The sequence below is a fragment of the Pteropus alecto genome, unplaced genomic scaffold (genome assembly GCF_000325575.1).
Source record: "Pteropus alecto unplaced genomic scaffold, ASM32557v1 scaffold75, whole genome shotgun sequence".
Taxonomy (NCBI): Eukaryota; Metazoa; Chordata; class Mammalia; order Chiroptera; family Pteropodidae; genus Pteropus; species Pteropus alecto.
The window spans coordinates 22066147-22082647 of NW_006440638.1; the positions used below are offsets into that span (position 1 = coordinate 22066147).

Genomic DNA, 16501 nt, shown 5'->3' on the forward strand with positions numbered 1-16501 from the left:
ACAAGAAGAGTTTTCTTGACTGAGGTATGGACCCCTTTAGCTGAATCCAAGCCAGTTCATGTTGATTGCAGACGGCTGCTCTGGAGAACTTTGAGCCATAGCCAGACCTTAATTATGCCAAAAAGAGATAGAGAGAGAGAGAGAGAAAGAGAAAGAGACACCGATTATATTTTCTAGTAGACTGCATTGAAATATTTTCTGTGGCATGAGTAATACAAATTTTTATATCTGGAGAGAGTAATAGAGAAAAAAAGTGAGAGTTACTTCCAGCAGATGCTATTGTTTGAACTCTCAGGAAAGGCAATCTTTCCAGTTGCCCAAAGAAGATCACATTGTTCCAGGTCTAAATAGATTAATTCAACCAGCTAGAATCCTGAGAACTCAGAGGAAATGTTTGATTGATTAATTGATTTTTGTAAACTTTGGCCTGTTTTGCTCATCTCTATCTAGTGAATCCATCTGCTGCCTCATCTTTGTCTAGCTAAAACTCTTATAATGACACTTTAACAGTTTATACCAAAGGAATGGTCTCCCAAATCAAGTTCTCTAACACAAGTCTCTCCACTGGCCTTTAGATATGTCTACCCACTTTCCCCTGGAGGTGTCACTGTTGCTCCCCAAGAGGGTCAAACAAGATAATGACTGAATGGCTAAAATGGATTTACTAAACAAATATGGAACTTCTATCACATGCTGGGATAAGTGCTGAGGGTATAGTAATGGACAAAAATTCCTGCCTATATGGAACTTCCATTCTAGTGCGGGAAACAAAAGGAGTCAGAGAATTTGAGCTTGAGCCACTAGGGAAGATTCAGGAAGCGGGGAGATCAGGAGTTTGGTTCTTTCATTATGTTTGGTTGCAAAGCCTCACTTATTCAGGTGGGGATGCTGTGTAAGGACATGGTTTTGGTGGAACCGGCTTTCTTGTGGCCTCTATCAGAATGTCATCCTGGAGATGGTAAGAGTGGATATTGTGCTGCAGTGGTTTGGAAGTGGTAATGTTGATTTTTATACTCTTTCTGCAAGGAGCTTAGCTTGGAAGGGTGGTAACTGGAGGAGATGTGGAGTTTGAGGACTCTCCTCCTGCTATTGACCATATTTTCAACTTGTAGGGCACAGGCTGCTAGAGAGAGAGGTTATTGGTGGAACAAAGGCTGAAAGAGGAGAGAGAAGATAAGATCAGCCTTGGAGATGGGGTGAGGTTTCTCTTCCTTGAACCCAGAGAGGAGGTGATCAGAAAAGGTTCAGATGAAGAGATCTTAGTAGGTGTGGAGTAAAAGAAGTAACTTTTAATCTAAGGTGACTGCTTGGTTTAACAAAAAGTGAAGGACCCAGACTAGGAATTAACTTAGACTTGACTTTGATGCCAAACAGTATGTGATGTTGGCCAAATCACTTCCTTTCCCTAGACCTCGGTTTTCCCCATTGGGTTGCTGTACTGAATAAAGTTGTCTCAAAGGCTCATGTTGACTGAGACATGCCACAGTGCTAAGCTACTAAAAATTTTTCAAGGAAATTAAGAGTGCCCTGATGGCAAAAAGAAGAGTCAGTGCTGCTGTATCATTTGTGAGTGTGATTTGATGGGGACATGGGGCTAGGATGAGACAGGTATGGTTGAAGAAGGCAAAGGTTGACAAATTGGCAGTCCAGTTTGATGTGATGGTGGTTTTATTCAAGTGCTGCTGATGGAGTGATTTGCTTGTTATGGGATGACACAGTAAGCACATTGGTAAAGGCAAGAGCCACCAGCATATCCCAGGAGAAATTTTATAAGTAAAGGCTAATTTTACTTTTGCTGTTGATGGCATTTCTTAGCTATACTAATTACTATTCTGACAGAAACACTGCAGAAATATACTCCATGCTCCCAAAAGTACACTGGGGGAGAAAAAGATTCTTAAGTCATCCAGGAAGAGGTTTTACCTGTGCATTACAAAGCTACAGTTCTTTCTACAGTTCTGGCTCAACTAGAATTTCTGTGTTTGTCTTAACTTTTAGTTTGCAGACTATGTGATCTATTCCCTATTCAATTTCATTTGCAAATAAAATTACTTTAGAAAGGAAAATGATAGTTATGAATGTTGTGAATGTTGTAACTGAGTTTTTTTAAAAGGTATTTTGTTAATTTGTAAATTATGTTTTGCTTTTCCCCTTAATTCCTTAATATCTGGCTGTTCATCTATCCATCCATGCATCCATCCATGTATCCATCCATGCATCCATCCATCCATCCATCCATCCATCCATCCATCCATCCATCTATCCATTCATCCATCCACTTATTAAAATTATATCCCTGAATACAGCAGTTGTTTAGTAAATAGTTGTCAAATGAAATGCATACGTATGTACAGAGCCAAGGCCTCTTGGGCTTCATGAGGCCAGGAGGCCTAGATCTAATTTTCGCTCTGCCACAAGTTGGTGGTGTGACCTTGGGAATTAGTTGCCAACATTGAAAAATTGGGAGACTTCATGTAAAAACCTAGATTTCTGAATTTTCTTAAACACCAGAAATATCTGCTAGACCCTGAATCCAGCAAGCTGGAGCTAAGCAGCTGTTTTTGCCTTAGGTAGGATATTGTCTCTCTGGTTGCTCTAGTCCACTCCTTGGTTGATAGATGTGCTTTCTTAGTTTGAAGGTGAAATGAAGGTGAACATTTTCAAATTCCAGATGTTAGAAAAATATGAGATCTGTTGGCCCCAGAGTCTTGGGTTAAAATCCTGACTACCTGTGGGAGAGGGTGGTGGTGTTATCTTAATAATTATCTTGACCTCGAGGAATTTTTGGAAATGGGAAACAACCTCCTTTTGGATATATAGGGAAAAAGAAATGAGTAAAGTATATCAGGCATTGGTTAATTCTTGAAAGTCAAAAACAATCGACATGATTATGGATGATGGTGAAAGTCTGGTGCCTGGCCTGGAGTAAAATGGATCATGTTTCCCAAATGAATAGAACAAAAGGGAAGAAAGAACTATTAAAAATTCACCATAGATTAAGGTGCTGGGCTCTTATGCTAAGAAGGCAGATGCTAAGGTCCTTTTAGGGAATTTGCTTTGCAGGAGAGGTGCTGCCTTTGTTTGATTTTCTGATGACTTGGATTTTTACAGCTGCTCATGGTTCTTGAACTTCCTGGAAGAAGTTCAGGCAAACACAGAAATTCTGTTTATAATATATTCAGCATCTCAGGCCTACATTTCCTAAGGACACTGTTAATTCCAGTAATACTTAGCTTAATTCTAGCAGCTGGCTTGAATTTTATATTGGGATAGTTATAACAAAGGGCAAGGTATGTATGTATGTGCATGTGTGTGCATGTGTGCACATGTTTGTGTGTAGATCCAGTGCTATAATTAGAGCAGGATAACTATTGCCACAGACTGATGTTTATTTGATTTGGAGAGAAATGGCTTTAATTTCCCCAAGTGTTTCATTTTCCTGGTATTCTTCAAGTCTGCATTATCATTCAGATGACTAATAGGAAGTTCAGTACATCAGAGGACACTTTATAATGAGCATTATTCTTTGAAAAAACATAGCTTATAGTACACATTTACCATCAGAAAGTAACATGAATTTGTTAGCAATTTGAGTGAGGTTTTGGTGTCTGAATGCTACTGCTCTTTTTGCCTCTCTTCAGGCTCTGACCAAGGGGAATATATACCTAAAGATCAGCAGTCTAAAGGGAAACAGTATGGCTTTATTAATCTCTGAGGATGGGTTAAGTATCCCTCTATTCAGGGATTTTTTTTTTATTCGGGAGCTTGCTCTTCCCTCCCCACCAGACCCCAACATAGCAAGAGGAGGAGGCTCTGTTGTGCTTACCACCCAGATACCCAGAAGTAAAAGGGTAAAGGAGGGTGGGCAAGGCCTTGTTCAGTAAGGCAGGGAAAGGCCCTATCTGCCTTACTGGTCCCAGGGCTGGAAAGCTGGTAGGACGTCCGAGCTACTTGAGAAAGCAGTGTTTCCAAGAGTGGTCATCATGGGAGAGCAGGGAAAATATGGGAGGCTCAGGGCCAGCTTGCCCTTCTGGGGCTGCACAAGTGGAAGAGAGGACATGGGGCATGGCTGTGTTTCTTTTGTGTTCCATTAGCACGACACTTACCAGTCAATGTTCTGATCACTGGTCAATCATATTAGGCCCTCATTTTTGGAGGAAAGACCATTAAAAACTGTCAGAGAGGTACAGATTGAGGATGATGGATATTACCTGTCTCCATCCAACCCCCTCATAAGAAATTGGGGAATAAGATTTGTCACAAATTTCCACACAGAGATAAATACCTCTAATGTGTCTATCAGTTTTTTTTCCTAGGTACTGTAATATTCTTGATTTTATAAATAACCCTTTATTAATAGCTAAATAGATACTGGAATAAAATAATTGTAATCGCTAATATTTATTGAGAACTTACTATACATCAGGCTTATATATTGATTCATTTGCTTCTCAAGATAACACTGTAAGATAGGTATCATTTCTGTTCCTATTTTACAGATGAGAAAATGGAAATTCACAGCTAGCAAAAGGTAGAACCAGGTCACCTAGTGACTACCTAGGTGGTCAGGTTCTAAAGTATGGATATGATTCTGTCTCTTAAAGAGGTGGGTAAGAGATACTGAACAAAGGGCCGGCCCAGGAATTGGGAGACCAGGATGTAGTCTAGAGTCTGGCTTGGCTATGTCACAACCCACTGTGCAGTTGACAGCTCACTGATGAATTCTTCACTTGGAGCTTTAGTTTCCTGATCTGTAAAGTGAGGATGTGATTTCAGTTCAAGGTTTTTGGGCCCATGACTCACCATATTAGCTTCCTGGGGCTGGCATAATAAATTATCACTAACTTGGTGGCTTAAAACAACAGAAATTTATTCTCTCACAATATGGAAGCCAGAAATCTGAAATCGAGGTATCTGTAGGGTTGGTTCCTTCTGGAGGCGATGAGGGGGAATACATGCCTTGCCTTGCTCCTAGCTTCTGGTGGCTGGTGGCCAGCAACCTTTGCATTCTTTGGCTTATAAGTACATCACTCCAGTCTGCCTCTGTCTTCACATTACCTTCTTCTCTGTGTCTCCCTCTGCCTTTCTCATATGAGGACATTTGTCATTGGATTTAGGGCTTATCTTTTTGAGGCCACTGTTCAACCCACTGTGCTCACCCTCTAGCTTTTTTCCTGCTGCAGTATGACAATGACCACAGATATTGGAAAAGATTAAAGCTAGGTAGTGGATAAAGCACCCTGGGCAGTTTGGAGTAATGGGTAAGAATATAGAATCTGGAGCCAGAGCCCTGGTTTCAAGCATTGGCTGTACTACCATCCGTCCTGTGACCTGGAAAAAGTCACAAAATGCCTCTGGGCCTCAGTTTTCTACTCTGTAAAATGGAGCTAATAATAGTCACATTATAGGATTATTAAAGGAATGACTTCGTAAAGTGTTTAGAACAATGTTATGTTGGTGTTAGCTGCTATTATTGTTGTTGCTATTGTTACTTCTACTGAGAAGTTAAGTTCATGCCGATGATTTTGATAGAGAAATGAATTCAGTTAAGGATACATTTAAAATATGGCACGAAACAGCCCACAAATATGCTATTTTTCCACCATATTTTAAATTAGGGTGTCCAAATGTGTCTGAAATGTGAGGATTATACTTTCCAGCATGCTGAAACAATTTTTGGCTTAATCTTTTTAGACATCAAATAAGCTGAAAACAGAATGAAGCTGTGCTCATGTTGGAAGAAGTGGGCAAGCAGATGGAAGGTGGATGAGGGAGCATTTTGATGTGCTCGTGGAGGAGGCGTTAATATTTCAACATCTTTCTCGTTATTTACAGATAATTTTCATGAGAGATTTTCAGAGATGCTCAGTTTTTCCCTTTCCTCTGAGTGGTACAGAGTTGTCATAAATCAATCTGTTGAAAAGCTAAAGAACTTAACAGTCTCTTATTTGGAGACTGACTGCAGTTCAAGTTTTATACCTAAAATGAAGTTTAGTTTCCTGGATCCTGATTTTTTTTTTCTCTGCTAATTCATCACCTTGCAAAATTCACCCAATAGCCTAAACTTAGCAGGAGTGATTATTTGCCTCGGTCTTGTGTTAGAAGTAGACTAGCTAATTGATTTATTTTAATATTATATTCCTACTCTATCTTGGGCAAAGAGGAGACAGAGGTGAATAGGAGAGTCCATAAAGTCTTTGAAGGTTGATTCTTCGTGGAGGCCAAACCTTCAAATAAACCATCACAATACACTATATGATGACTGATATAACTGAGATTTTTTTTTAACGCCTACAGCACCCGGTATTTCTCGGTGGTCTCCCATCCAAGTACTAACCAGGCCCGACCCTGCTTAGCTTCCGAGATCAGACGAGATTGGGCATGTTCAGGGTGGCATGGCTGTAGACTAATTGAGATTTTCGAAGTGATTAAGAAGTAGGCCTTTGGAGGCAGATATATCTACATTTAAAACTTGCTTCTAGAAACCCAACTAACTACTTAGTCTCCCTTTGTTTCCATTTTCACATGTGGTTATTTTATTATTTCCCCCATAGTTTAAATGTGATAATATACACTGAGTGCTTAGCATTATGCCTAGTACATAGTAAATGCTTAGTAAATGTTAATTATTATTACCATAGGACTAAAGTGCCATGGGAAAAGCTATCTATAGAGTAATTTTGTTAAATTATTCATATGACTTGATATTATGTATCATGTTGCATGGTACCTTTAATGAGTACCTGCTTTATTACCTATCTTTAACTCTTTCACCAAAGTTCATTTTCTAAATTTATATTCTGTATTACACAGACTTAAATTAAAATCAGTTTGCAACATGGATGGACCAAGAAGGTATTATTCTAAGTAAAATAAGTCAGACAGAGAAAGACAAATATGACATAACTTCACTGTATGTGGAGTCTAAAAAACAAATGAACAAATAAAACAGAAACAGAGTCATAGGTACCAAGAACAAATGGATGGTTGTCAGATGGAGGAGGGGTTAGGGCACTGGGTGAGAAAGGTGAAAGGATTAAGAAGCACAAATTGACAGTTACAGATTAGCCACAGGGATGTAAAGTACAGCATATGGAATATATCAGTAATATTACAGTAACTATGTACGGTGCCAGGTGGGTACTAGGACTTATTGGGGGGATTACTTCATAAGGTATATAAATGTCTAACCACTATGCTGTATGCCTGAAGCTAATACAATATTGAAATGCCAACTGTAATTGAAAAAAATAAAAATAAAAATCAGTTTGCTCTAGATATCCTGAAATTTGACATTTAGGATACAGCTTACGTATAAGTTTTTCAAAAGCCACCACTGTGTAACTACAGGCACTGATACTTTACTTAGACATTGAAAAGAATATTTTGTCCCACTTTGTAAGGGTCAGAACACTCTGCTTTAAGAAAACAAGAGTCGATTAATCATACCGGTTAGCAGTACAGACCTTTGGGGTCCCAGGTCTGCTCACTACAGCTTTATGATAGATAAATAGCTCAACTTCTTGGAGATGTGTCTTTAGCTGAGAAGGATAGAGATTCCTACTTCCACACTTGCTAGAGAAGACTCCGTGAGGTAACATGTAAAGCCCTTAACACAGAGCAGAGTAAGCATTTGATAAATGTTGTTATTACTTAAGTGGTATTAACAGGGCTACAATCTTTCAGAAGTCTAATAATAAGCACCAAGGTATAGCTAGGGTATGGAGTTGAGAATACATGGTGACAGTAGGGGCTGGGAAGTAGGAGTCTTAAATCTTTACTGGAGTTCTGTTATTAGCCACAATTACTTCTCTTCCTGTCTAATTTTCTTTCTACTTCCAACTGGTTTATTTTTATATTCCGGTTAAAATCGTCAGAGAACTTGATTGGCTCATTTAATTATCACCACCCCTTTGTGAGCAGAGTTTTTGTGTGAGGTGCTGTCATAGGGTGCTGGGCCAGCTATGGATTGAATGCTCAGGATCACGTGCCAACCTCTGGACCAATGACCGAGAGGGGGTGGGGACTCACGTCTGCTCCTGAAGGCTCACAACTCTTGCTCTCCACGGACTTTTAGTCCAGGACCACTGAGAGGAGTATGTGAACCCACTGGTAAATATTTTGGTGACTGGATTGGTGATAACATAGATGGAAAAGTTCCTGAATGTGGAGGTGTGATTTGGTACCTTCGGAGCTCTCCCGCTTTATCTTGTACGCCTTCCCCTCCTTCCCTCAGCGACAGTCACACCAGTGCCTCTTGTTCCCAAGCGTGTGTGCCGGGCAATACGCTTTGGGACCTTGGCATGCACAGCCTCTGCCTGCAATGCTTCTCCTCGCTAGCCCCACTCCTCCCTGTGAAATAGCTGGCTTCCTGTCCTTTTAGGTTTCAGCCAGATGTCACCCACTCAGAGAAGACTTCTCTCCTGTCTAAGGGAAGGGGCCTACCAGCCACTACCTTTCCACCCCATTTAGTTCCTCTGGTGAACTTATCGTGATTTCTTTGCTTATTCCTCTACTACCTGTCTGATAGTAGAGAAGTAAATATCTATTACTCATGTACTTTTAGAATATCCATCTTACAGCAGGCACTGTTTTACACATTTATTTTGGACGAATGAGCATGAACTAAGGTGTCCACCATGCAAATTGAATAAGTGAGCTGTGGCTCCTCTGGCATTGTTACCATTACAAAGTTGTGATACCATTACACATATATATACACACACACATACACACGGGGTGAATTTCCAGGGAACCTCTGTAGTCTCTCATTGTGCCAGTTTCCCTTTCTTAACTCAGATTGCTTGGGTTCAATTCTTGCTTCCTCCAGTAGGTGGCTTTCTTCTTTGAGTCTTTGCACAAACAAATTAGCCTGTCTGTCCTTCAGTTTCTCATCTATCTAATTGGGATAATAACCAGACTTAACTTCATAGGACTGTGTGAGGATTAAATTAATGAAACCTTGTAAAATTTTGAAGGCAGAGTCTGGCTCAGAGTAAGACAGTTCAATACCCGTTAGCATTTATTATTATGAAGTGCTGGAGAACTGCTGGGCTTACTGTGATGAGCCGAAGACTGCCTTCTGACTGAACGGATCTGTGGCCTACCAAGGCTAGTGAGTGGGGGAAAGCAGACATTATTTCTTTACCTGCACAAAAATACATCATTATAAAATATACAATGCTCTGAAGGATGTTCAGGGTGCTATGAATAGTATAAATGCAGGGGCCTCATTTGAATTTGCATTGGGGGCTGGTCAGGAAGTCTTCCCTGTGGAGGAGACACTTGAGCTGCAATGTGAAAACAGAGAGTCGAACTCAACTAGCCAAGGGAAAGGAGGTATGCAAAAGCTCCAAAGTGAAGGGCAGCATGATAGGAGTACAGGGAGTTTGAGAGATGACTAGTGATGAGTAGAATTTGTGAGATATGGGTATTGTTCATGTTCCTATTTTATAGAGAGTGAAATTGAAGGTCGGGGTATCTACCCAAAAGTGACATTTCAGGGTGGTGCTTGGGCTCTGTCACCAGGGATTCTGATTCAATTGTAGGGATATAGCCTGGGTATTGGGATTTTATTTTTATTATTTTATTTATTTTTAAAATTTAAGTATAGTTGGTATGTTATATTAGTTATATTAGTTTTAGATGTACAATAGTCATTCGACATTTTTATACCTTACGATGTGATTATTCCACTAGTTCTAGTAGACATCTGTCACTGTGCTAACTTATTACAAGATTATTATTATTATTTTTTAAATTAATTTTTATTATGGTGACATTGGTTAACAAAATCTAGTAGGTTTCAGGTGTACAATATAACAGTAAGGGATATATGTATATTGCATTGTGTTTACAGTGTTATCGACTATATTCCTCTTCACTGTTTTTGCCTTTTACCTCCTTCCCTCTGATAACCATCCCTTTTGTCTGTTTCTGTGAGTCTGTTTTTGTTTATTAGTTTGTTTTAGTTTCTACATATAGATGAAAACCATATAGTGTTTGTCTTTTTCTTAGCATAATACCCTCTAGGTCCATTCATGTTGTTGCAAATGTCAAGATTTCATCATTGTTGCATACTATTCCTCTGTCTCTGTCTCTCTCTCTCATATCTTCTTTATCCATTCATCTATCAATAGACACCTAGGTTGCTTCCATATCTTGGCTATTGTAAATAATGCTGCAGTGAATATAGAGGTGCATATATCTTTTCAAATTAGTGTTTTCATTTTATTTGGATATCCAGAAATGGAATTGCTGGTTTGTATGGTAGATCTATTTTTTGTTTTTGTTTTTTGTGGAATCTCTACTGTTTCCATAGTGGCTGCACCAATATGCAGTCCTACGAATAGTGCAAAAGGGTTCCCTTTTCTCCACATCCTCGCTAACATGTGTTATTTGTTGACTTTTTGTTAATAGTCTTTCTGACTGGTGTGGGTGATATGTGATTGTAGTTTTGGTTTGCATTTCTCTGATGATTAGTGATGTCGAACATCTCACATGTCTGTTGGCCATCTGTATGTCTTTGGAGAAATGTCTTTTTATGCCCTCTGCCCATTTATTTATTTAATAATATTTTTTATTTTTCAGTTATAGTTGGCATACAATATTATATTAGTTTCAGGTGTACAACATAATGATTAGACATCTATAAAATTCACAAAGTGATCACCCAATAAATCTGGTACCGATCTGACACCATATATAGTTATTATAATATTACTGACTGTATTCTTTATGCCATACTTTACATCTGCATGACTATTTTGTAACTACCAATTTGTACTTCTTAATCCATTCTCTTTTTATCCACTCCTAAACCCCCTCCCATCTGGCAACCTTCAAAATACTCTCTGTCTATGAGTTTGTTTCTGTTTCGTTTATTTTTTTAGATTCCATGTGTAAGTGAAATTACATATAGCATTTGTCTTTCTCTATCTGACTTGCTCCACTCAGCACACTACCCTTTATGCCTACCCATGTTGTTTCAGATATAAAGATTTTATTTTTTAATTTATTTATTTACTTATTTTATGACTGAGTAATATTTATTTATTTATTTATTTACTTATTTTATGACTGAGTAATATTCTATTGTATATATGTACCACCTCTTCTTTATTCATTCATCCATTAATGGACACCCAGGTTGCCTCCATATCTTGGCTATAAATAATGCTGCAATGAACATATGGATGCATATGTCCCTTTGAAATCGTATTTTGGGTTTCTTTAGATAAAGTCCCACAAGTGAGATTCCTGGGACCTCTTTGTCTTTTGTTATAGCTTTTGTTTTAGTCTGTTTTGTCGGGTATAAATATTGCTACCCCAGATTGTTTTCATGAAATACCTTTTCCATTACTTTACTTTCAGTCTGTGGGTCTTTTGATCTCAGATGAGTCTCTTGTAGGTAGCATATGCATACGTGAGGGTCTTTTTTCCTTATCCATTCAGCCACCCTATCTTTTGATAGGAGCATTTAATTCTCTTTCATTTGAAATACTTGTTGATAGGTATATTGTTATTGCCATTTTATTATTCACATTTTTTTTTCTTCTTCTTAAAGAAGACCTGCCAACTTTTCCTGTAATATTGGCTTGGGAGTAATGAACTCCTTTAGCTTTTTCTTGTCTGGGAAGCTCTTTATCTGTCCTTCAAGTCTAAATGATAGCTTTGCTGGGTAAAGTGATCTTGGTTGTAGGTCCTTGCTTCTCATCACTTTGAATATTTTGTGCCGATCCCTTCTGGCCTGCAAAATTCCTGTTAAGAAATCCGCTGATGGTCTTATGAGAGCTCACTTGTAGGTAACTAATTCCTTTTCTCTTGCTGTTTGTAAGATTCTCTGTCTTTAACCTTTGGAATTTTAATTATAATGTGTCTTGTTGTGGGCCTGTTTGGGTTCCTCTTGTTTAGGACTCTGAACTTCCTGAGGTTGTATGTCTATTTCCTTCACCAGGTTAGGGACGTTTTCTGTCATTAATTCTTCAAATAGGTTTTTAGTTTCTTTCTCTCTTCTCTTGGTACCCCTATGATGTGAACGTTGGTACTCTTGATGTTGTCCCAGAGGCCCCTTAAACTCTCCTCGTTTTTTTGGAATCTTTTTTTTCTTGTTACTGTCCTGATTGGGTGTCCTTTACTACCCTATTCTCTAAATTACTGTTTCGATCCTCCACTTCATCCACTCTGTTGATTCCCTCTAATGTTCTCTTCATGTTAGATATTGTATTCTTCATTTCTGACTGGTTCCCTTTTATGTTTTCTATCTCATTTTTAGTTTTCTATCTCTTTGTTAAAGTTCTTACTGAGTTCATGTACTCTTCCTCTAAGTTCATTGAGTATCCTCATAACCAGTGTTTTGAACTCTACATCTGGTAGATTACTTGTCTCCATTTTGTTGAGGCTTTTTTTTTTGAGCTTTATACTTTTCTTTCATGTGGGACATGTTTCTTTGTTTTCTCATTTTGGCTATCTTCTTGTGTTTGTTTCTATGTATTAGATAGAGCTCCTAAGTCTCCTGGTCTTAGTAGAGTGGCTTTATGTAATAAATGTTCTGTGTGGCCTAGTGGCACAGTCTTCCCTGATAACCTGAGCCAAGTGCTCAAGATGGGTCTCGTATGTGGGTTGCATGTGCCCTCAAGTTGCAGTTGAACTTCGGTTGCTGATTGCACATTGTAGAGAGGGATTGACCCTTGGGATGATTGGTTGTGAGAACTGGCTTGTGAGGGGCCGACCCTGTGGAGCAGGATTCACTTTAACAGTGCTCTGGTGCCTTCCCACTCTTCCTTTCGGGTGTGTCCTCTCCAGATGCTGCCCTGTGTGGTGCTCTGGATCTGGTGCCAGTCAAAGCAGTCCACTGGGTATGCTGGGCCAAAGGCCTTCTGGGAGGGACCCAGCTGCAGGCCAAGTTCAAGAGCAGCCTGTACACTTTTGGGGTGACCTGGTAAGAGTCACCAAGCAATCTGCGGATGGCTGCCACCTGTGTTGGGCTTATAGGTGCCTTAGAAACTGAGACCAGCTGCTACTTGTGCCAGGTTTGGGGCTGCTCAGTAGCAGGTATGGGGTGCTCCAAGGCCAGATGCTGCTTCTTTGGGTTTGTGAGCTTTTGAGAGATTTTAAGAAAGACCGCAGCATGAGCCAAGACAGGCCAAATGTATAGAATAAACCACTGGAGGCAGCTTGGGTGGGCCCACACACTGGAAGGGATGGGTTCTCAGGGAATCACTGGGTGGAATGACTGGTGTTAACCAAGCTAATGGATACTCAGATATGGTGGCTGCCTACATCTGTATGCTGGGAGTGGGGAGGGCTCAACATGGATAGTGGACACTGCCAGCAGCTCTGTCTGGAAGAAAGCCGCCTCTCCAGCCCTTGTCCTGCATCCAGACAACTCCATTTCTTCCTGTGTGTCCTTGGCACTCTTTGAGCAGCTGCCTCAGTGGTGGAGCTCAGAGCGAGTGAGTCTGTCATCGATAAGTCCACACACCAATTCTTTAAGAGGAATGTTTGCAACTTCTGCGACCCTCTATCTCACTCAGCTACAATATCCACTGTTTTGTACAGCCAAAGAGTGTGGAGACTTCTATTCCTGGCACTGGAACCCTGGGCTGGGGAGTTTAGTGTGGAATCGGGACCCCAGCAGGGAGGCCTCTGCAGTCATGATAACATTCTTGATTCTCCACTGCCACACGATTGTGGGACTGCCTCTTTTGCGCCTCCTCCCCTCCTGCAAGTCTCCATGTTGCTTCTTATGCAGTGGTCCCCAATCCCTGGACTGCAGATTGACACCGGTCCATGACATGTTAGGAACCTAGCAGCACAGCAGCTGATGAGCTGCGGGTGAGGGAGTGAAGCTTCATCTGTGTTTGCAGCTGCTCCCCAGTGCATCACCACCTCAGCTCCACTTCAGATCATCAGGCATTAAATTCTCATAGGAGCATTGGTTCCTGGTGCCAAAAAGTTTGGAGACCACTGCTCTTATGCATGTCCCCAGTTGTAGGACTTCTGTTCCGCCAGAGCTCAGGCAACTCCCAGTGATGGTTGTTCTTTAGTTTTGTTATAATTTTGGTGTGGTTGTGAAAGGAGGTGAGCACAGTGTTTACCTTCCACACCATCTTGACCATACCCCTTCTGCTCATTTATTGATCAGATAATTTTTTTGTTACTGAATTGTATGAGTTATATATTATGGATATCAATCCCTTATCTGATGTATCATTTGCAAATATATTCTCCCATTCAGTAGGTTTTTTTTTGTTGTTGTTAATGGTTTCCTTCTTCCTGCAGAAGCTTTTTAGTTTAATGAAGTCCCATTTGTTTACTTTTACTTTGTTTCCTTTGCTTGAGGTGACATAGCCAAAAAGATATTACTCAGACTGATGTCAAATAGTTTACTACCTATTTTTGTTTTAGGAGTTTTGTGGATTCAGGCCTTACATTTGAGTATTTAATCCATTTTGAGCTTTTTTTGGCATAGGACGTAAGAGAGTAGCCCAGTTTTATTTTTTTGCATGTATCTGCCCAGGTTTTCTAACACCATTTGTTAAAGAGACTGTTTCTCCATTGTATATTTTTGCCTTTGTCATAGGTTAGTTGATCATATAAACAAAGGATTATTTTTGAGTTTTCTATGCTGTTCCATTGATTTATGTGTCTTTTTTTTTTGTGCCAGTGTCATACTATTTTGATTATTGTAGCTTTGTAGTATAGTTTGAAATCAGGGTGTGTAATACCTCCATCTTTGTTCTTTCTCAAGATTGCTTTGGCTATTCTGTGATTCCATATTTTGGCTTTTGTGGTTCTGTATAAATTTTAGGATTATTTGTCCTAGGTCTGAGAAGAATGTCACTGGTATTTTGATAGGGATTGCATTGCATCTGTAGATTGCTTTGGGTAATATGGTCATTTTAGTGATATTAATCCTTCCAACTCATGAGCATGATATATCCTTCCATTTATTTGTGCTTTCTTCAGTTTTTTTCTTCAATGTCTTATAGTTTTTAGAGTACAGGTTTTTCACCTTCTTGGTTAAATTTATTCCTAGGTATTTTATTCTTCTTGATGCAATTGTAAATGGTATTGTTTTCTTCTTTTGATTGTTCTTATTAGTGTGTAGGAACATGATGGGTTTCTGTATATTAACTATGTATCTTGCTACTTTACTGAATTCTTTTATTAATTCTATTATTTTGGTGGATTCTTTTGGGTTTTCATATCATAGTATCATGTCATCTGCAAATAGTGACAGTTTTACTTCTTCATTTCCAATTTGAATGCCTTTTATTTATTTTTTCTTGTCTGATTGTTGTGGCTAGGACTTCCAATACTATATTGAATTATAGTGGTGAGGGTGGGCATCTTTGTCTTGTTACTGATCTTAGAGGAAAAGCTTTCAGCTTTTCATTGTCGAGTATGATGTTAGCTGTGGGCTTGTCATATATAGCCTTTATCAAGTTGAGATGAATTCCTTCTATACCCACTTTGTTGAGAATTTTTATCATAAATGGATGTTGAATTTTGTAAAATGCTTTCTGCATCTATTGATATGATCAAAAGATTCTTATTCTTGGTTTTACTGATGTGATAGATTAAATTAACTTTTGTGGATGTTGAACCAGCTTCGCATCTCTGGTATAAATCTTAGTTGATCATGGTGTATAATACTTTTAATTTGAGTTGCTAGTATTTTTTTTTGTCTCTCTTTTTTTTAAAAATCAGTTTCAACTATACAGTACATTAGTTAGACATTTATTTAGTTTACAAAATGATCCACCTAATTGCTCCTTCTCTCTTCTGGTTTTCTACTTGAGTTGTTAGGATTTCGTTGAGAATTTTGGTATATATGTTCATCAGGGATATTGACTTGTAATTCTTTTTTTGTAGTGTCTTTATCTGGTTTTGGTATCAGAGTAATGCTGGCCTCATAGAATGAGTTTGGAATCGTGTCTTCCTCTTCAATATTTTGAAATAGTTTGAGAAGGATAGGTACTAATTCTTTAAATGTTTGGTAGAATTCACATGTGAAGCTCTCTGTTCCTGGGCTTTTGTTTGTTGGGGGGTTTTTTGATTACTACTTCAATTTCATTGCTAGTAATTGGTCTGTTCAGATTCTTGGTTTCCTCTTGGTTTAGTCTTGGAAGATTGTATGTTTCTAGAAATCTATTCATTTCTTCTAGATTTTCCAGTTTGTTGGCATATAATTGTTCATAACATTCTTCAATGATCCTTTGCATTTCTGTGGTGTCAGTTGTAATCTCTCCACTTTCAGTCCTGATTTTATTCATTTGTATTATCTCTCTTTTTTGCTTAATGAGTCTTGCTAGAGACTTGTCAGTTTTATTTATCCTTTTAAAGAACTAGCTCTTAGTTTCATTTATCTTTTCTATTGTTCTATTTTCTATTCTATTTGTTTTCACTCTGATCTTTATTATTTCCTTCCTTCTACTTTGGATTTTGTTTGTTCCTTTTTTTTTCCAGTTTCTTTAGGTGTAAATTTAGATTGTTT

The 16501-nt window shown here is 38.9% G+C and overlaps 1 protein-coding gene and 1 pseudogene across 12 annotated transcripts in view; one reads left to right on the forward strand and one right to left on the reverse strand.

Moving 5' to 3' along the window:
• Positions 1 to 16501, forward strand: part of ERC2 (ELKS/RAB6-interacting/CAST family member 2) — an 890290-nt gene that overhangs the window by 18776 nt on the left and 855013 nt on the right. The gene's annotated exons all lie outside the window — the stretch shown is intronic.
• Positions 6289 to 6407, reverse strand: LOC112484501 (annotated as a pseudogene).